The 22,914-nt window shown below is 38.7% G+C and overlaps 1 protein-coding gene and 1 long non-coding RNA gene across 3 annotated transcripts in view; one reads left to right on the top strand and one right to left on the bottom strand.

The window, feature by feature from the left end:
• LOC113464528 (uncharacterized) overlaps positions 1-22,914 on the top strand; it is a 138,453-nt gene that overhangs the window by 9,224 nt on the left and 106,315 nt on the right. The window contains exon 2 of the long non-coding RNA XR_003389379.1: positions 8,636-9,051. This is a non-coding gene — a long non-coding RNA (uncharacterized LOC113464528). The remainder of the gene's footprint in view (positions 1-8,635; positions 9,052-22,914) is intronic.
• The window catches only part of LOC108626351 (ras-related protein Rab-37), a 72,993-nt gene that overhangs the window by 8,855 nt on the left and 41,224 nt on the right, over positions 1-22,914 (bottom strand). The window lies entirely within an intron of this gene.

Genomic DNA, 22,914 nt, shown 5'->3' on the forward strand with positions numbered 1-22,914 from the left:
ATAGAATGACGCTGCTACCTTGGTTGCAAAAAGGAAACTTTCTCAAAGTGGCATGGTTGTTCGAAAGACAATATTTAATTATAAAATTCTGTTCTAACTGTACTGTGTATTATTATTTAATGGAATTCATGTATGAAGTTCAGTAGCAGTGTACTCTATTTTAAAGACATTTTTACGGAGATTCAAAATTTGCATTTACTTTCGAAATTAAATGAAGCCTACTTAAGTCTCTTGTATCAAATCTGTCTGTACTGCACAGACATTTCACGTAACTCGATCCTCGTTTCTCCGTGGCACGCGTGTAAGACAAAACGCGCGCGCGCGCGCGCGGGCAGCCGGATTTCTTTATGTAATCGGGACAAAAACCTCTTGGGCAGGTGAGAGAAGGACGTTCAACTCTTGTCAGCCGATTTTGGTTCAGCCGCGCTATTCTTTCTACCGCGTGCGATTTCTTTTCAACGCTTCTGTCTATCAATGCGTGTAACAAGAAGGCTAGAATTATTTAGATCAAAGATAAATTAGTTCCACATTGCAAAATTAATAGAGTACACATACTTTGCATAAGAGTAACAATTAGCCGGTAGTAAAAGGTAATCTAGACAGGGCAACGTAACTTTGATGTCTATGAATTTATGGAATTTTTCATGGATGTACACAATAGAATTCTTTCTGTTGGTTCATTTCATGAAAGATATACGCGGATCTTATACATATTTTATCGCCACCTGGTACCAGAGTTGATCGTTAGAAAACAAAGGATTGGAAAACTGCGTTCGTTTGAGAGATCAATCAAGGATTCTCCCATTTCATTCTTCCACCATTTCACCTGTTCTCCGTTCCCTTTGAAGTTGTAATGAAGCAATCCATTCTAAATGGAACCGTCACGATAAGGTATAGCCGGTGTAGAAAATCTGGAAACAAGCAGTCGAAGAAGAATCGCAGAAGCTTCGAAGAAGTTATAAATCCGCATACAAATGGGTCGATTCCCTTCCTCTCTTCCCTCGTTCGTCCTCTCTTATTTATACTCATTCGTTCGAAGCGTAACGAAGTTGGAGAACGCTTTAGAAAAACAGAGACTAAAGAATCGCAAGAAGGCGTCCGGCACGGAGGCTGAAGAGGCAGCAGACAAGGTGAAGTGGCAACCTTGTTGTCACAAAAGAAACTGTACCCTTGTTACTACTCCCTTTGATTCCCGAGTCGCCAACGAAATATCAGTCGGCCATCGTGCCTCATATCTAACGAGGCTAATAGAGTCTGGCATACTTTCGAAACGGGTTGCCAGTTGTTTTTCCAAACGCGAAAGAATTCGTTCCGTATTAATATTTTTGCTTCTCGCTGAAATAACATCCGCCACGGTAAGGGTCGTACGGTAAGGGAATAATGGTCGTGGAATATTCAGACGAAGCTTACATAGCAAATATTTCCTTCTCTACAGTGATTTAACAGATCGTTCTCATGTATTCTCTGCCATTGATTCCGAGATATCCAGATTCGTTCAATTATTCGTTTCATACACGATTCTTCATACAAGAGGAAACTTGGAAAATTTCAATTATTTTCATTTCTCTGATTCAAGAGTGTGACATACAATTCGCTGGGGAAACGAATTCTCTTAAAACAGCCATTATGAAGGTTTATCACGCCCTTTCGGTGAGTTCTTATTGGCCATAATGAGTGCATTGGTCGTTAACAGTCCGGAGAAAACAGCTGGCTAATGCGCTTTCCTGGTAGCTCGAATCGGTGAAGGGAAGGATACTTAGGTCAGCGCACCAAGAGGCGTTGACTGACAGAACAGTCCTACCGTGTTCACTAATTAACATAGTGATTAACGCGATGATTGCCGGGTGACCGAGGTCCGACCTATTTCCGGGATTGCGTGAGCGAACCGTATCGCTCCTCTCGATGGTGTAACGAGTTATGAATTTTAGAGACATATTATTAGACTTCACTGTTCATGGAGTACGTTTGAAGAAAAATTAAGAAAAAAATAATAATAATTCTACAAGGAAATTAATTTATTGTCTAAATAAAATATTCGTAGGAATATGAATGCACAATATCTTTGCACAGTAATTTAAACAATATGAATTAGTGATCGATTACAATATACGCTTTGATTGTTGATTTTTAAGTATAAAAAGGAAAGGAAACAAGTTCGCGCTCAGCGTAACTATGACTCACGGTTACCATTCATCGTCTGACGTGAACCCTCAAATACTGAGGGATCAATCGATCAGAACTCCGGTAAACTGTTTAACGTCATCACTGCGTGAACTGTCCTCGTTATAAATATTAAAGATTTTACATTAATAATTAATAATAATTCCCATGAGCAGCTGAGGGATTTGAACCTACAACATTTCTCTCCAGAAACGTTGCAGTTAGCCACGATAGCCACTTCGCTAAAGTAACTCTTAGGATGTTAAAGTCTTCTTGCTTCCTTATGTCAGGAATACTTAGATAATATCCTTTTAGTGTCGTGTTACTTATTATTTATCATTATTTGCTTTATTGTATAATCTATCTGATACGTATTCAATTTATTACGAGACATAATGTACTCAGAACAGGTAGTAACTCGTTTGGTTAGTTCGAGTTCTATCAGATGCCACTGCCAGTCATTTATAAAAGCAAATCTATACGCTTCTTCAAAGCTGAACTCACGTTACGTGATGCAATAGGTCTCTTGAAGTCCTAAAGGCAGTCACATTAGCAGAAATCTCGGAATAATGATTTATTAAACTATGAATAAAATAAAAAATTGAAAATCGTGATTTTCCATTGTTGGGAACTACGAATTAAAAATAGATCCCTATAAAAGTGATTTGTATTTCACTCTGATTGTTTTTCATCAATATTCATGGGAGATTTTTCATTTCGATTGAAGCTGCACGCGCTCCCTCGAAATCAAAGGCAATGAAATTGATCAAAGGAAACGCCGTTCTCGTTTTCTCTTGAGTACCGTCATTTTTTTCTTTTAATGCTTCCTTTTTCATTACCGCATGGACAACGCTCCATTCAATTTCCCGCTGGCAAAACTAGCGTGTGTCCCGGTCGTGCTCTAAGGCATCGACAAATTAATTTTCCACGACGGCACTTTCATATCTTCCGGGCAATTAAGAGAAGCTTCTTAAGTAAGAAAAAGCGTGGCGAGATCTTGAATAAACTAATTTCTCGCCGCAGAAAAACCCGTCGTAATAAACTTTACTTTATCACATTTTTCAAGCCGGCTTTTCACGCCTGAAATAATAAAAAATAAACTGTTCTGTACAAGTTAACTTAGAGAAAAACACGTAACTATATTTGCATATCTTAACTTTTGTTTTTTACATTTTAATTTTAATGAATTTCCGTGCCAATCAGGTAAACACAACTTGCATTAGTTGAATACAGAAATCGTAATAATCAACATGATACGCAGAGAGCTCGNGTATATGTACATATAAAATCGTTTGATTCACAATTTCAACGTTGCATTTTAAAATTTATCATCCATCCACAATTTCCTGAAATCATAAATTCCATAACTGAATCGAGAATCTCTACATAGTATTTATTAAATGCATATCTAATTTCACGATTTTTACAAGTAACAAATACAGGGTGGTACACATATTATAACTTCGATTTTCGTCGTTATTATTATACGTATCAGACTGGTGTTGTAATCTACTTCGTACTTAGGTATCTGGCGATACCTAATGGGTATAATATCTGATGAACTATCCTGTATAACGTAATTAAACAGTCGCGATATGAATTTTGTACAAAGACTTTGTTACGTGAAAATTCGGTACCATCTTAGATCGTTCGACATGGCAAGCTTCGCTTTACCAGTTCCCCGCAATTTCAGTAAAATAAACCGTATGCAAATTTGAAATACAATCGATATGGAAGTGTTAATATGCCATTTCGCGATATTCGTTTCCATATTTTTAATCGCTAACTAATGACCGTCCATCGCCGATACGTCCTCTGTAAACACGACAGGTTCGTTGATTACGTTTCACCGATTGCCTGTTTGAACGTGTCAACCGTGTTTCCGTAATAAATTCGACATTTAACATAACGCCTGTATGTATTTGATCATCAAAAGATATTTTAGGTTCTGTACTAATTAATAATGATACTTGATATCGTGATGAGAACTTCAATCGATTCATAAATGTTGATTTTCACGAATTTTTTATATAATAATAAAAATAACTGCACGCCCTTTATTTTAGTTTTTTTTATTATACCTCTGTTTTTCATTGGGAATGTTTTTTGTTATCCCGATATGCGAGCCGTTCTCGTATTTGCTTTCCACCGCAAAAGAGAGTTATGTGGTCCTGTCGACCAACCCATGCGAAAAATCCACGATATGTATTCGTAGTTCCTGATAGAACTGATAGTTCTGAGTAGCGAACGAACAGATTTTTCATTAAAATCAAAGCTACCACGATAATTATTTTCTTAATCATTTTTATTCTCTTCTTAACTGAAATCTTCAATTTCCGAATGGATAACAAATATGAAAGTATATTTTATGTTTGACAAGCTGTATTGTCAATTGAAAGCGAAAAACCGTGATTAAATTCCGAGTACGAAGTGGTTAGCGTTTGATATAATATTAAACGTATTACGTTGGAATAATGCGTTATTAACTCGACGCTTAATTAAACAAATAACCGTTTCTCCGGTTAAGACGCAAACGGACGATTACTTAAAAAACGTGTTTCCGAATAAAGTCAGTAGCGATGCCCGTTGGGTATTCAATCGGCGAATGGAACGACATAATCGTCGCGATAAATCATTATTAATACGTCCATTAGGTCGGCTCGGCCACGGCTCACGGAGCGAGGCGAGGACTGGCCCGATACCTTTTACGATCTCCCCGCCCGTTCCTCTCAATTTTCTCCTCTTTGCTCGCGAGATTATCTTCGGGCCGCGAAACGGTAGCAGCTCATGACTTCATATTTCCAACGATAACCCAACCGTTTGCCTCTCAATGTCCGACCGATTAAATTCCTCCATAAGATCCTTACATTAATCGGGCGAATGGAAATCGTTCGTCGACCGAACGGAATTTTCTTATCGCAGACACCTACTTTTCCACCGGTATCGAATCTACGTTCTACCGCGCGACCAGTTTCCTATATTATACGACGTTTCAACCTGGACGAGCCCGAAAGTTCTGTCGTTAACAAAATCCGCAAAAAGTTTCGAAATGGTGCCACGGATTTACTTTGCACAAAACAAATTCAATACCTGCTAGTTTATTGAAAATTCCGTTTCTCTCTCGGAGAACTGAAACGAAATTTGCAATCATTGATCAAATTCGCGACCGAACTTCCCTCGATATACGAGATTATTAAATTTTTCTATCGAACTTCGAGCTTTACGAAAATTCCACGAATTATGGAATATGAAATAATACGATTTTAAGAATATTATAATACTGTCACGTGATTTAATAAGAGTTACACGTAACCATAGTTGCCTCGTCATTACAGTAAATGAATGTCTTGTGGTTTGGCAACGATATTTCATGTACGCGTTTTCCTGTACCACACGTGTATTCAATTTGGAGTTTCATGTAGTGTATAGCGTAGGTGAATTCCGTCGGATCAGTTCGGTGCTCGATGAATATTCAGAGATTCCGTTACATTATGTTAATACGAGGCGAAAAGCGAGCAATCGGAGATCCATAAGTAGCTTGTCGGGACTGTTGTTCTACCGAGGTTGGTTACACGAAAACACGCGCCTGCGATAGAAGCAATCCCTAATCGAAGCTTTGCTCCGACGCTAATTTATGGAATACATTACGCGCAATCGAGCCGACCGGTGAACGGTTCACTTCTGCGAATTGTTCTTTCCATCTGAGCACCGACAAGTGCCAGGCTCGAATAGAATGTATTATAAAACCGATCACCGGATTTCGTGGATTAAATTATCGACAGACTCTTTTTCCATCGCACGGTGTTAAAAATCTTATCCGCAGGAACGAAGGAGAATTTCATGTAACGCGAACGTAGGAAGCGAAATTTATGAATCCATTTTAGAGGATTAGAGGAAATGGATGGTTGTTAATTACCGTGGAAAAGTTATTGACTAAAAGTTTATCCCGTTTCTTAAACGATTTTCTCCGATTAGAGGAAGTATGGGAACTCCTTCGTAGCAAGAAGCTGATCAAACCTGATTAAAAACGTTGCAAGATTCATAAGGCCTTTGATCTTGATTTCACGAAATAGATAATAGTCACGAATATCGCGTTCCCTGATGCACGGCACTTGTACAGGTCGAGCATCGAACAGCCTAATTGCGCAATGAAGTCGACGATAACGAAGCCACGACTTCACGATGCGAGTAACACGCCGCGAAAAGAGAAAACCGTTGGTAATGCGCGTATTAGGGAGAGAAAGAGAGAGAGAGAGAGAGAGAGAGAGAGAGAAAGCCGGGGTTCCACGAGTGTTGTAGAATGTAATTGGCTACCTGTTACCACAGATCGTTATTAAGAAATTCTGCTGGAAAGCGATTGTGCCAGTCGATGCTCGAGTGGCATGCATTTCGTAGTTTCTTACGACTTGTACGAAACATATCCCATTAAGTTTTGGATATTTATTATGGTTGAAACTTTTAATTATAATAATAAATAAGTTTTTTGATTTATTTTTGATCAAATTGCGTTTCTTAACATTGAATAATTTTTGCTCAATAATAACACTGTATGGAAACCCATGACGTTTTTTACGAGTACCGCTTAAACGGCCACATTGTCAAAGAATAACACTTGTTCAAACGCGACACACGTGTTAAGGATAATAAAAAATTGTGGCCGTTGATGTTATATGGCACAAGCCCGTCACAATAATTTGTTTAACCGGCCGACCAACGTCGAAAGCCTGAAATAACAGATTACTTGACGCAACTAATGACCAGTTTTCAGTTTAAAGATATTTTCATTTGACATAAAATATATAAGTGACGAAGTCAATTTAGATATTAATTAATTTGTATATCCGTTTCAATTTTATTCAACTTCACATCAAATATAATCTGAAACTCCAAACATTTACCATATTCAGTATCAAGTAACAGTTCTCGAATTACAAATTCGTTAAAAGTTTGCATGAAGTGCGTAGATAGAATAATAGACGACTAATTAGGAAACCGAAACCGTTTCGTTGAGAACAAGAAATATCGGAAAACACTATAACTCTATATGTACAATGAAAACGGAAGTAGAACTAAAATTCTGTCCTGTTCCCCGCGAAAATCGGACAGGCGAGGCGATACACCGCGAGCATTATCTCGAAGAAAAAAGTTGCTTTTACGACCAATTGCGACTGGCAACCTATACCAAACGACAAAACCTATACGAAAGTGTATGTTCTGTTCTTATCGCCGGTCGTTCGTCCAAACGTACCGTGTTTTTCATCTTCTATCTCTATCCATAAATGTCGAGCGGACTGTACACGATCTCGATATTTTTCCGGGCGTGCATCGTTAATGAGGAACATTGAGAATGTACAGAATAAATCCATGAACACTTCAATCATATTCATTATGAATGAAGTAATAAAATTAACTCGTTGACTTTTATAATCAAAGATCCTATTTGATATTCTCATTACTTTTTCTGGAAGTAGTTCTATAAAAAGTATTTAAGAATATTTGTAATCAATGTCGAATTACTACATTCGAGAGAATTTTCAGCCGATTTAGTTTTGCATTAGATTACGAGGACTGAAATTGACGAAATGATACGATCAGTTGTTGATAAATTAGTACGTAATATTCGATGATATTAATCGTGTTAGCAGGATCCTACTTGCAGGATTTGAGATTCAACAATAACGATTTCGCTCGAAGCGAATCGAGCTAGTCACGTGCAATGCTATTGATTTCCTATTTAGCGACTTAGTAAATTTCAGTGAATCCACACTCGAAGAAGCATTTAGATCAATTCGATACCAAGAGATTAACAGAATCAAGTTTCAAAAGGTTTATAATGAATTGCATAATGAATTGCATAATTGTTCTCGTTATCGTTCATCAGAAGAAATCTATCATTCGCAAAGTTTCTTAAAGGAGAAACTTTAATTCGCCGAGCATTAAGCCGCTCGTTATTGCCTAGCAAAGTATTTGGATCACGCTATCGTTTCAAGCGATTAGTATCCACGAGAATCCAGCCCCTTTTTCTCCTCCCGAGATAAACGGAAAGTTTATCGTCGCGCGGTGAGCCTCAATAAATTCTAGTCGGTTCGCTCTTTATCATTCGTCGATTATCGCGAATTCCGATAAGAACTTACTTCTCCATTGCATCGTCGTTTATGTGTGCGCACAGTTAAATCGCGGCAAAAACAGTTGAGGGTAGACATCGTACGGATCTTGCGGGATGATCCCGATAAGGGTTCTAAATGGAAGAAAAATTATAAGCGTTTATGAATCGATGAGAAGTCTGCAACCACCGTCGAATTTCTGATTTACTTAATACATTATTTACGGTTTAATTATAGAACAATACTTATCACAAATCATGTAGAAAATATAAAATCTCAGCATTCACAAACCTGATATTAGAAAAATTTGTATTTTATATCTGAACATTTCAAATAGATTCAGAAAATAATGTAACTTAATAAAATTACAGGCAGTTATGGCGAACAAAGGATACACAATTCATTCGTGGCAACGGCGATATCAACAACCCGGAGGACGATGATAGCGAGAATAGAAAAACGACTAATGACGATTATTTAAAATTATAAATAGAAACGGTAACCTTGTATACATACAAAAATGTGAACAACCGGCTGTTTGAATTCGACGACAATCGGAGATTCAAGAAAAGCCGGGTACCGTTGTAACCCTGGCATTAAGATATAGTTCAGTTCGCCGTATATTCGATGTGAGTCGACGCGATTTTGATCTCGGGATTGCCAATTATTATCGTTAATTGGTTACTGGTTTATTGTGTTCGATCAAGTGCTCAACATTCCATACGTAGAATCCTGTGAACAACGATCCTATGGGGTTCCTATAAATTCTACTGCATACAGCTGAGAGGTAAGTAGAATTATTACAATATGAAAGCAGAATTAGGTTGCAATTCTAACTGAATGGTTATGGATATTGTTATCGTTATGACTGTGAATCAACTGTTGTTGATTGTGCTTACAACTATGATTGTACTCATGCTTGATTATGATTCAGATGCATAAGTATGCACTATGAGATTATGTTAAGTTTTTATAATGTAATATTACAATAGACAGTTTTCCATTAGATTTGATTTATTATATAATGCATTTAAAAATATTCTTTGCACGAAGAGTTCTCATAAGATCTTGAGAGAGGTAAGATCAGAAATTAATGAGTCTAATAGACTTCCGTTACGTCCGTCACTGTTTCTCGAGAACGTGAAGAATCATATACATAATTTAGTAAAACAATAAGTCCTTCCTGATATTTAAAAAGAAAAGTGCTCTAACTATGAACGTTGTTTAAAATTATGTACGTTTAAGTCTGTGAGTCATTAACATACACGTCTATTTATTCCCGCGCAAGCATTGTACGCCCTAAAAATTCGCGGCTCTATTTTTAACATTAACAATGAGGCGAACCGAGTATGAACATTATATAACGGTAGACGAGGGGAGAAAGGAGACGATTAATTATAAATCGTATAATATCGAGCAACGCCTCTGCTGGACGACGACGACGACAACGACGACGACAATGCGCTTGACATTAATGACGCAAACACCCTTCCGCTCAGGAAACCATTCTGATTTCATTTACGTCATATTAGTAGTTTCCTTTGTCCCATTCAACGAAGGGTCGCGAGACAATTCCGACAACTTTCATCCTTGATTCCTGAGTAGAATATTTACCCACTGTTCCAAGCATTGTTTCGAACTTTGAAAAATTATGAGTCAATGAACTTTTCCCCGTATTAATACATCGCGAATTTTATGCATATAAAGGATGATCTATTAACACATTATGGACCAGTAGTTTATTATATATTTATATTTACGAGAATTCTTGTGATCCGCAATGAAATATTATAAAAGTTCCATGAAGGCATATCGAAATGCTTGAATGATCTAAATCGGACTTTTGAAATTAATGCCATAAGTATTAGAAGTTCATCAAAGTTTTATCATCGATTGGAGTGATGTATTACCTGGTTGGAGAACCGGTAACTTTGATGTGGAAACTAGTTTTCGTATCATCTTTGAGACCACGTGGCGCTGACCTCTCGTGCATTAACGACTCGCGATTATTCGTTCGCGTCTATCGCTAGGAAACGAGGACGGCACTAGAATCACTTAACAGGCGTCAATGGTTGTAAATCATTTTTCTATCGCGGCTGAAGAGGGAAACGTGAAAGTTGGAAATTCAGATAGCATTTTCTTCGGAATCGATAACGCGATAAATCACATCGAGGAGGGAGTTACTTATTAGAAACGCGGCGAAGTTCCATGACATCGGTCGGCCTGATCTATTAGTTTGCGTAGTTTAAATGGTTAGATGTTACGATATCAACTGTCTTATCTATGTTCTGATCTTTGAATTTTCTTCCCGTTACCGAAGACGTGTGTAACATTAATTTCGATCAAATCTATTGAGAACTAATTAAAACTCCATAGAATTGCAAGTTGATTTTAGAATGGAATGGAAACGATTCTGTCGGTTAAATCGTTGTATTAAGTAAATTAGAGGCGAAAGAAGGGTACGCATTACCTCCAATTAACTCATCTTTTACAGTTCTTGTAATTACAATTCCTCTCGATAGAATGAATTCGTAATTGTATGTATATATCCCATTCTGTTCCACTCTCGCGTTATCTTAATTTTCAATTTTCCCATGAAGACAGATCAAATTAACCTCCCCCTTTTCTCATTTTATACAATGATTAATGTCCTCTTTAGTTCAATTAAGTTTCATTTCAATTTTGTAATGCGTGCTCTCTAGAAAGAATATTATCCGTTACCTCAGTTTCGATCGCAAGTTATCCCAATTAATCCACATCCACCAAGTTCTCTAACTAGTAGATTTCTTCCCAGTCCAGTTAACAGAATTGAATTTCTTCGAACCTTTACCGACTGAATTACATGCTGTAAATAAACTTTCCCACTACCTCGGGCTTGCATTAATTCACGAAGGTTCAAGTAACACACTTCAACAAGAATCCCTTTTCGAACATTCTACACATCACTTGCTCTCGATTCTCATCTCCGATTAACTTCTCTTTTCATATTTTAATTCTTCTTAACAAATAATTTAAAAAACTGCACGACACACACAGTTTCCCTACGAAGATGAAATATAGAAGGCGAATTCATCTTTATGAATAGAATTTCATAATCGTCACTCGATAAAAAATTCTTGAACACCGTTCGACGGAACTAACGAGCTTTGCTCGAACGCGTTTATAGAACTGCTCGGTTCGTTCGCGATTCTCCGAGTCGCAAGTCGGCCGGCAGCACGTGTCGCGATAACAACGAGTAGCCGGATGACGAAAAGAGTTGGCGGCCGTTTGATAATCGCGTCGAACACGAGGAGCACGGGGAATCGCTTTGTGGCGACTATTTCCAGAGGCGACCAGGAGGTAGGAAGCCGGTAGAGAAAGGGAAATACCGGCGGCGGCAATCGGAGCAGAGCAGGGGGAGAGATGGGTGGCGCACGGGGTGGCATGGCGTTGCGCGTATCAAAAAGGGTGGAGGGAAAGCGTATCGGCTTGGAAAATGTGCTCCTCGTAGTACGACGCGTACAAACGGGTGTGTGCGACTCTTCCCGTTTTATCCTCCCTCTGACTCTTTTCTTCCCCTTCGTCCTTTTTTTATTTCGTTAACTTAATCGGCAATTTTGGAAAATAATTTAATCACCCGGTTGTCAAATTTTTATCAATTATCAGATTATCGTATAAATTAGAGTGAGTGAACACGAACTTTAAGATAACAATTGTTCACTGATTTCTTTGAAAGAACTTTCCATGCATTTGTTATACCAAATGCCTGTATTTTATCGAAATTCATTTTCCAATGCTTTATAGTGAAATCGATAAATGATAGATAATTTCGAACTGTACTTCATACTAATTCAATCTGGTTAATTAGAAGAATACCAAACGTTTTCTTATAATACTGGAAAATGCATGATCGAAGAACGGAAATAGACTAATTAGAATTCATGAACTACGGGGCTTGCTACGATAGTCGGTGAGTTGTTTGGGAAACGATAGAGATTGAGGGTCGAAAGTGGCAGCTGCGTGCCGTTTCGGCTGTTTCAACCCCGTCAGCGAGCATAATTGAGCCACTTGGTTCGGTGAATGGGCGATTCGGAAGGTGTGAATGTAGGGGTAGCAACCAAGGGGTTGTGGCTCGAATCGAATTCCGGGTCGTGCGTTGTCAATATTTCAAACATTTCAACATTTCCAATATTCAAAACATTGTTAAATTTAAAATATTTAGATTTCACGTAAAAATCGAGACGTTGATTAATAAAACTTCGTCGTCTTATTATAAATTATACAACGATTATTTTCACTTGTTTGACTGTACGAAATTATCATTTGAAGTTTTAGTTATTTTCTAAATATTTCTGCCTGAAAACATTGAAACGCAATTCATTATGTACGTGCATGCGCGTGTAACACAATACGCTTACACAACGGTGAAACAAAGAGGTATAAAGTGAACCCAGAACGATGGGAAATGGAAAACAAAATGAACAGGATTCGATGATCGAACCATGGATGAAAGCGGACGAAAATAAAAGAGAAACGCTACAATGTGATCTCGCGCAATCAATGATGGAGTGCAGGTTTCGACGTATAAACACGTCCCGCGTAGCTTGCCGTCTCTTTTTTTATCGCGATTTCGCAGATTATTCGACGAGAGAAATAGAAAAAATGCTTGAGAGCAAACGTTCATGATTTCCATTCGATAGACGCCAATTGCCCGCAGGAAAATTCATCGACTATATTTTTCGCTTCCTTTCTCGATAGACGGAGTCAAACATTTTTCACATTCCAGTAGACAACATTTTATCATCGACTCGATTCCCTATTCTATAAAATATTTCATTTGGAAACAACTTCATTTTGTGCTTTCTTCTGGCTTTTGAAAAATGCTTTGTTCATAACGCACGATTGAATTATAATTTATTTTCGCGGAATAATTGCTCCAACACATAAAACGCTGCCTCCATCGATTCAGTGCTTCTTTTATGAATGCACTGTGAAAGACATTAATTCCAAACACTTTTGCGTTTATTCGTTTTTTAGGAGAGGACTTGGTAGAGATCAAGGATAGTTTTGGCGTACGCAGTTGGATTATTAAATTGCTATAAAATGGTTAGTGAAGTAATTGAATTAAAAATTATCGCTCTAGATTTAAACGAATTTTCACGCGAATCGTGGAGGAACGTTTAATTGGATCACTTGATTAAATATTTTACTAGGAGCGTTTGTTTTAATGAGAAACTGACGATGTTCAAGCAGGAATAATTTAATCATCTGTCAGAAGAACTATCGTTTTATAGTTGAATGCGATGTGAAGTTCGTGATTGAATCGCCTGTTGTACAAGGATCGCAGTAATTCGTGATTAACGTTTATTTAATTTAAAGAAGAGGCGCTCCGGGTCGATAATCGTCTATTTTCTGTCGTGCATTTAATAAAAATGAAATAAAAAGACGGATTTTAACCGACCGATTACACTTGAGAATCTTCCAATTCCGAGACACCTCGTATACCTGTCATATCTGTACGCCGTATCAGAAAGTGAGCACGATGATAAATGATACTTCTGGGAAATACCGGTAAGCGCAGAGGATCCGACAAATTTAGTGATTCATGAAGGTTCGGCCGACAGAATATTTCGCATTTAATACCGATTACATTGATGCAATCCAACGGGAATTCGTCGACGAACCGTTTCCGCAAAGCGGTGTCCGTGTGATTTATGTTAAAAAATAACGTCGGATCTCATATAAACATGCGCCGCTGACCAATGGATGGTAGAATGCGATCCTGATTTCTCGGTTTTATTACAAACAATATTTACCCAGAATTTATATTGCGAGCTGGAATTATTTTACATCGCAAATAAAACGACTCCCCTACGATAAATTTATGACGAAGATTCACGAAATATTTACTGATCAGAATCGAATAAAATGTAAAAAAAATGGGATGATAAAACTGACAGAACGATGCATAAATGATGCGAAGGACATGACGACTTTTGTGGTGTATGTATTTTCACGTTAAAATAGGAACGGGCGACTATTTCTGGCGTGGCAAGTCAATATAAAATACTGTGTACGACGCGGGGCGTTAAATATTGGCCGACCGAGCGATGCAAGTGACACAGAGAGAAATTATTAATTATACCGTGTATCTTTCCTCGTTTCTGTCAGCTACCATTTTCATCGGGTCCGGCCGTGATTGGAACCGGCCGAAGGATCTGGGTTGAATTTGTGTGTTTGAGAGAGTCCGGCAATTTCGGTTCGCCATTTACCTTCGACCTTAATTGAGAATCGTAATCGCTTTAACTGCGCCGCCGGATACTTTGATCCTACTTGGCGGTTTCCAGTATTTTAGCATATTTTCATTACCCCGAATTTTCAATCGTTTCATTGTCTAATGCGTTTTCCGTGTAGAACTGGGTTTACGCAAGCGTTTAATTATTAGTGCGGTATCTTATACATAAATTAGTCTACGAATTTCGATATCGAAGTCAAATTAATAATTAGATTTATTGACGACACGAAGCGATTTGAATTTTTCTCGTCGAGAATTTATGAGGAAAATCAATAATCTCCTTTTTCATAATTTCACGTGAATGAATTAAACCCGTTGGAGCGTGGTTATCGCGCGAGATTCCCTGGGATACAGAGTCGCTTCATGCTCGTTTCACTTTCACCGTACGCTTGGTGTTCCCCATCGAAAATCCTCGTATCGTGAATTTTAAATGAGGACACGAGGGATTTGCACGCAAAAAGAAAATCATTATTTATTTTCTAATATCGTCTCACATTGTTATTGAGAATTTAGTTGAAAGTTGAAATCTTTATGAAATTTCTAAATGCTGGCAGCCACTTTGCATACGACAATTAATTCTCAATTTCACTTGCTCAAATTGATAATTATTATTGCGGTCTTAAATAAAACTTCATCTATTGGATAGAACCGAGAAATTATAATCGACGTAAAAAGAGCCTTCTACCTTCAATAAACTAAGTCACTAAAAATTTCCTTACCAACGATGTTCAGATCCAGGCAACAAGTTATTCAGACAACAAACGAAAATGCGTAATTACTGAAACGGATGAAGCACTCATAAAAAAAAACGCGAGCTGCTCGAAGTTCGAGCGAGAGAATTAAATTTCGAGTCGTGGGTGTAGCGCGTTTCGTTAACGTTTACAAACGCGAACAAGAGCTACGGTTCGGGCAAATGGAACTACTGGCGCGCCGTCGGCAGTTACTCGTTTTCCAGGAACACTTTTATATTTTTAATCCGTTTGTGCGAGACCAGGCGGGATGGGGATCACCGTGTAACAGAAGGTTAATTAACCGCACAACAGAGACGCAGGTAACGTCCGTGGGAGATAAAAGGGAATTAACGTCCACCTTCGTGGATAAATTTTCTTCCTCGCGGAAAATTAATTGTGATTTCCGGTACGCAACTATATTGGCAAGAGATTAGCGAATCCATTGAGAATTATCAGTTTAGTAATTGCCAGCTCTTTCCAGTATTTTACAAATTGAACGCATTTACAATTCAGATTTATATTTGGTAGAATCAGTCGTGTCGGACAGACAGAAACCAGAAGGAAATCTCCAGTGGATCATTTATTCTTTTGATGCCGGTCGATCGCTTTGCACCGTCAGGACACTCTAGACGCTTGAATTATGATCGTGTTTCCGCTTTGCTTTGCACACGCGAATCGTATACTGGTGCCCTGCAACGGTTCGCGGGAGTTAACGTCATGTATGTCCTGGTCGTCGAAATTTTGGAAGGGCGGTTCGGTTTGCTCGACGATCCAGGCGACATCGTCATAATTTAATAGCGCAGCACGCGTTTCACGGCGAGGGCTCGTTAATTAATTGCGCGCCACGTAATCACGACCCGTAGGCAATTGAGTAATCGAGACACCATCTACGCTCCGATGCTGATCTTCCGCATCTAAATTTGAGGTTCATCAAAGGCTGCCTAAACTTTGGATAGAAGTTAAACTTGATACCTTAGGAATAAAAGTGGATCTCAAGTGAATTAATTATTATCTTTCTTTATAATATAATGGATGATCCTAATGCAATATTTTCATGAGAAAATTTCGCAGCCTACTTTCAAATTAAAATGATTCACCTCCGGAACACACTTCATATCTGCCAAAACTTTACGATGAAGTTACTTTAACGAGCGCCTCGGTTATTCCCAAGGCGCGTGGAAATTCCGCGGGGTAGATTTTAAGGGGTTCCTTAATAGGCGTTAGGAAAAGGAAATGCCTCGTCGTTTAACCTGAATCTGACTATTTAAAGAAAATCGCAGCTCTCATATTTAATCGAAATATTTAAAGAGATCCACTTGTATAAAGCAAATATTTCTATCCCACAGTTGCTTAATCAGCCGGGAGCCATTAAACTGTAATCGAATTTCGACCGCGCGATTTCCCTGAAATGAAATTTTCTGCTGTCCTCGACGAGTGAAAAAAACCTAATCCAATTTGGAACTCTTTCGTTTCGATTTCGGTCGTAACGATCCGAGATTTTCTGCTGACTTTCCCTAGCCTCTTCTTCTGCAATACAATCATGCAGCACTCTCTTATACACGTTCTATGGGTGAACGTCTTCTGGTGCGATCGACGACTTGTTTTCGAAAGAATCGAGTATTCCCGTTTCTGTGGCGCCCGCACCCCCAAATTCCACATCGATCTCAGCCTCTCTGTTCCTGGGAACTCGACGCCAGGGTGTCTGTACTCGTAAATCCGATGGACAAATCCACTGCTACTACATTTCTTCTACCAGAACTCTTTTCGAGCTTTTAGTTCGAGCCAAGTCGGAAAATGGGCAACTAAGTGCACGATATACAATCACGAGGAGATAATTCAATAAATAATGTATTAAATGATAAAATAAATCGTTTAACAGACAAGGTTTTCGACCCTTGTTATTTCACCCTCAGAGAATTACGACCCGTTGCTCGAGAAATCTCAACTTTTTTTCTTTGCTCGTCCTTTGCGATATTCCTTTGTGAGACAACCCTTGCGGTATAGAATACTAATCGACCCGGATCGATGCGGTTTCTGTTGCGGGACGGTGTTTGCGAGGCTTGTTGTTGTTTATGTAACGGTGGCTAAGTGTGGCGAGCTGGTTAAAGGGTTGAGGTTGCGAGAAAACTGATGCACTCCGGTTGCACTTGATCGTGAAACGTTAACGTCTGCTTTGAAACAGTGATATAGGTACGCGAGCTCCTTCTACGTTCTAAAAAAGTTTAAAGCGTTAAAAAACGTTTGGCTAATTGAATGCATAATTAATTTTGGAGCTACTCCAAATGGTTATTTTTAATTCTAGTTTCATTAGGACGCTGACATTGTTTGTTAGTTTTTTATTTCCTCCTACGAATTGGAATTTACGGGATATCGATCTCCGGCTGGCGAACGCAGGAGACAAAACAGCAATTAAGGTTTGCGTCGTGTCGAGCGTTTCGAATTTGCTCGTACGTGTCGGTATTTGAGAAGCTGGTGCACCGCAATAGATTCAACGACTATACGGTGCTCGTGACGGAATTTGGATTTGACGTCTGAATGGACGCGTAAGCTCCTTATTGACGATTTAGCATGTAGCGTTAGATATAAACTGGGGATTAGATGTTAAGATTCTCGCAATATCATTTTGCATTGCAATTAATTTCAGTTAATAATAATTTCTGAAAAATGTACACATTTTCAAATAAATTTGGAAATACGATGATTAAGGATTACATGTTTGAATTTCATGGGGCTAATCATGAAACTGATTTCGTGTCTAAACAAGATATCAGTACTTTGTTTAAACCAAGCTTTTTCCAACTTCGACGGCTATAAGTAGAATGGTTTAAATAATGAGGGTCACCTTAATCTCGAATGGAGGACGGCTATCCTAGGAAATTGTTGGTCGTCGACGTGTCACCAGCTCAACGTTCACGGCTACAGAGAAACGTGTCCAACGAACGATTCACTGGTTTGTCGCGTGATACGCGGCGTTTTCTCTCTTGTGACGGAGCACAAAAGAAGGATAAGAGCATATCCGGTCGTGCATAGCGCGGTGATCCCGTAGCTTTTCTTGCCTGTGTGCACGAATAAGGCTTTGTGCACAGCGGGGTACGTATTGGAAGCCAGAATTAGGATCGAGTTTGAAAGGATTGGATTAAATGAAATTCGAGAATTGGGGCATGAAATTGAGTAATATCAATTACAGGCGATAATATTAAAGGCATAAATTCTAGGCGATTGATAGCAGTTAAGTAGAAGTAGAATTATAGAGTGAAATTTAAAGGAATGATATAATAAATGTCCAATAAAGAGAAGTATTAAACTCTGTACAGCGTAATACAATGGACATCAAACGAATTCTTTGATGAAACCTTCTATTGTATAAAATGTCCTTTCTGGAAATTGAGTCAAAGATCTTGCGTCACTTATTCATTTATGTGAAACTGTATCGTAGTCAGAACAGTAAGGGAGACGGTATCCCTTTGATGATTCCTTGAAATTGGACTGGTATTTGATAAATTTGACGACAGAAGGAAACTCGGGAGCCACCTATTCACCGCTGTTAAATTATCTCTGTAGTTACTTTGGAAATATTCAATCGTGCCCAGTGCACAATACCTCTTTGACGCTTTGTCCAAATAGAGATTCTTGTCAGTTTTCAATGAATTTCAATATCGATCGAATACCGTCGGTTCGAAATTTTCATTTTCGACTAAATGTCAAACTGTCGCGGCACGATTTTCATTTAGGAAACGTTCTTTTCGAGTTCGTTAGTTAGGAACTACTTCCGAGAATTTCTGCGTAAACTTCGATGGCTTTCCATAACAAGAAACAGTTGTTAGCGCCTAATGAATATTCATCTATTCGTTCACCGCAAATTACTTCAACGCGACTTGACCCGGGAGCATACGTCACTTTCTGAGGGCACCTGATGAGCATCGAATGACTACTTCAAACATATTGCCGAGACTTTCATCAAAATTCTCTGCGAAATTTAATCTCACATCGATTATCCAGCACAAAATTAAATATTTTACCATCGCCCTGCTCTCAGTAAGAATTAAGTGAAATTGCTTTTTCCGAGAAATTTCCTCTATCGAGGCTACATCCATTCGTCTAATTAGTTTAAACATGAAAGCTGTGAACATCGTTCGCAGAGTTCTTTTCACAATTTTTTATCCGTGTCTCCGGTTTCTCATTCAGCGAGCCCGTTGTGCACGATACCTAAACTCATGACAGCAACGAGGCAACGGGAAGTCCTTGCGATAAGGGTTCCAAGGCGACTACTTTTCCGCGTCCCGCTCCGATTTCGTGGCCCGAATACACTCTAGCGAATAGCGCAGGTCGCCGAAGCGCATTTACTATCAGGAATTGTTTAATTAAAGGCCGATTAAAGGCGACGCTGTGACGTGCCGGCTCAGCAGAATTGCCTCGTCACGTAAAGATCGACTTTGCATAATTTAAATCCGACCCGGGGCTATTTAATTGGACACGTCCCATGAAGATATCTATTTCCGCGCCAAGAAAATTACTCGTTTTGAATCTATAATCAGGTATTATTTAAAAATAAAAATAAAAAGTCTCTCTAAAAAAAATAAAAATTTTTCGACGGAATGAGTTTTTGCTAATTATGATTTTAGAAGAGTCCTCGGATTTCATTCCGCATTTTTATTACCGCAGTTTCAATGTAATTCCAATATTTCGTTCTCTCTTTCAAATTCAATATACGATATTCGAAACGAAACTTTTTATGGACATCGATATGGCAGTTCCTCCGTGACATACGGTTCCAGATCTCCAATAAACAATTTTCTCGCAAATCCAAACCGATTCAAGTGCTCCACGCATTCATATTAAATTTTATTTCCAATGAAAATGAAAAGTTTCCAATCACATTTACGCGATAATTTTATCTAACGATTTAGCAGTGAATCGTGGCGAACGAGCCACGGTGACAAAATTTCCAGTAACTGTGGACGTTGGCAAGTTTCGAAACGTGTCCATGACACAGCCGACCACATGATAATAATTATTGCAGCTAATTATCGGGGAATCGGCCCGCGTTACACGAGCGCGGGTTACACGGAAACGCGTGCCCCGCACGCGAACGAGCTTGTAGCCCTTGTTGTTTTCCCATAAAAGTAACCGATGTTACCTGTCGTTTCATGTACGAGCGACGCGATCTGTCGTCTAATCGCCTTAACCAGCGATATTTAATTATTCATGTCCCCTCGCTGCTTTCTGATCCCCAAAACCATGAAGCGCCACACAGAGTTTCGCTCGATTGTTCAAACACTTAAAAACTGATTACATATACGAGAAAATACGATTTAGCATTAAATTATAGATGATTTTAAGTGAAATTATATTTAATGGTACTCGAGGATAAAGCAGTTTTTAATTAGTTTTAGAGGCATGTGTTCAGGATAAATTCAAAGCTGTTGGTTTTGTATAACTAGAATGGTGATGAAGGAAATTATATTTTTGTTTAAAAAAACTTTTAAAAATCGTTCAACTCGGTTGATTAAATTTTCTGAAACTCGAGACAGGCATCACTCCCGAGTAAGACGCGACGCGACGGATTAAAGCGATACAACTTTTTTCTCGTACTCAGAATACAGTGGCCACCAGTGACGCAAATCTGGCATTAAATCTCGTGGAAATGATGAAACTCGACTTCCCGGCGATGAACGAGGTGTGTAGTATCCGAGCGCGATCTCAATTACATCCAATGCGGTAATCTCGACTCTTCGGACTTTGAACTGGATCTCAATAAGCGAGCTCTTCCTCTTTCGCGGGTGACTACGTTCCTATCCGGTCATGCGAACCGCGTCCATTTCGTTCGACTAATTAAGTCCCTAATGAAATGGTAATCGCTCGAAAGTCGAGCTCCCCTTCGTCAATCGTTCACCAAGTTGATTAATTAGCAGTCTATTCGAATCATGCTATCGATAAATTGAAAGTGATGTCTAAATCGTGAATGTAGGTGACGTGGCATCGTCAATTTTAGAAGAAAGATAAGATAAAGAATTAGCTCGTTTGTTTATTGAAATTTGTAAAGCTAAGATAAAACGTTGTATTGTCAGAAACAATTACTTCTTTTTATTACTGAAGGAGAAAACAGATTTGTGAACATGTAGATGTTTACTGACAAATTATGGTGGTTATTACCGAAGCGTGGAAATGTCAGTTAATACGCGTTTACCTCGAAATTAATTCTATATTAGTTAGTCGTGGTTTGATATGATAATTGGAGAGCGGCATGTTTGACTTCGTACTAGACGAGAGCAAATAGTGAAATCCGCGTTAATCTTGCTAATCGAAACTTATAAATTGATCAAAATATCAGCCGATCGGAGAATTCTGTCCATTCCATAAAATGATGATCACGTCATATTTTATTTTCAAATTAATGAATTGTTACGTTAGTCAAAAGAAATTCAATATCTTCGCATAAAATGGATTACAATTCGTAATGAGCATAATTAATGGTTTTTAAATCCAGATCTTTCTAATTCAGTTCCCAGACATATTTTATTAGCCAGACATCCGTTTCTAGTAATTAATCATGTATCAGCGAGCTGATTTCGATGTCGACCTTATATCGGATGATCGATACATTCCATTTGGACTGGAAAGAAATTAGATCCGTGATGCCAAAAACGAGATTACATCTATGTCAGTGCATCCTTTACTGCTTTAATCCTTTGACAACTTGCGCTCAATGATAGACGATCGAAACGTGGCTGTATACACGTCGCAGAAATTTGTTGCTACAACAGTTTTGAATTGTGGAGGAGCAGTTTGGAGATTTTATAGTAAAAGCTAAGTTTAGTTTATCGCTGATCCACGATAAAGGAAGTTGTAAAGTTGATAGAGGTATCGATGTTGCCTCAAGACTGTGGGATGAAGATAAGACACGATGTGTCGAGATCCTCGTAAGGACATAGGGAAACTTTCGAAGTTGTAGACACTGATGGAATGTTTCAATCTCTCAGAAAAGCTTTCTTTACGGCGCGCGGGTCGTTTGGTTTTTATACATTTTGTGCACCGAACTTATTGAGCATACAAAGATTTTAAGAACTATAAGGAGTTTTCAGCGTGTCATGTGCATTATGTAACGGTGGCTAACTCATTTCGCTTCATCAATACTCGTCGAATATGACAATGGAGAATTTAACCGATATTTTATTTAACGAATCAGCTACTTCATTCCCGGCTAACGACTCGTCTTTGGCAACGTCTTGAGAACGTTGAAGCGACCTTAATCGACGGGAAGCGAACGAACCGTTTGTCCGATTTACATTCCAGAATTATACGCAGAGATCGTTGGTCGCATGAATTTTTCACGACGGAAAAACATCGCCGGGTCGTTACTGGATTACGAAACCCGAATGTATTTTTCGTTCGGACCCATAAAAGGGGGAAACCGTTCGAAGGGACGGCGGATAAGCGTTTCATGGCAGGCCGAACCCGTTGTCGATCTACGATAGCGCCTAAATTTGAGTTCTCTATGGCATTGATCTTTCTGTTAGACGAAAGGGTCGTGGTATTGGATTTCTCTGGTAAATCGGCCGCGGAGATCATTATCATGGACGCGCTGTCAGAATAGAAGAATACGAATGATACCAACTGCATTTACTTTTTGCATCTGCTCATTGGT

This window comes from Ceratina calcarata, unplaced genomic scaffold, assembly GCF_001652005.2.
Source record: "Ceratina calcarata isolate Rehan_Ccalc_2016 unplaced genomic scaffold, ASM165200v1 scaffold397.2, whole genome shotgun sequence".
NCBI classification, from domain to species: domain Eukaryota; kingdom Metazoa; phylum Arthropoda; class Insecta; order Hymenoptera; family Apidae; genus Ceratina; species Ceratina calcarata.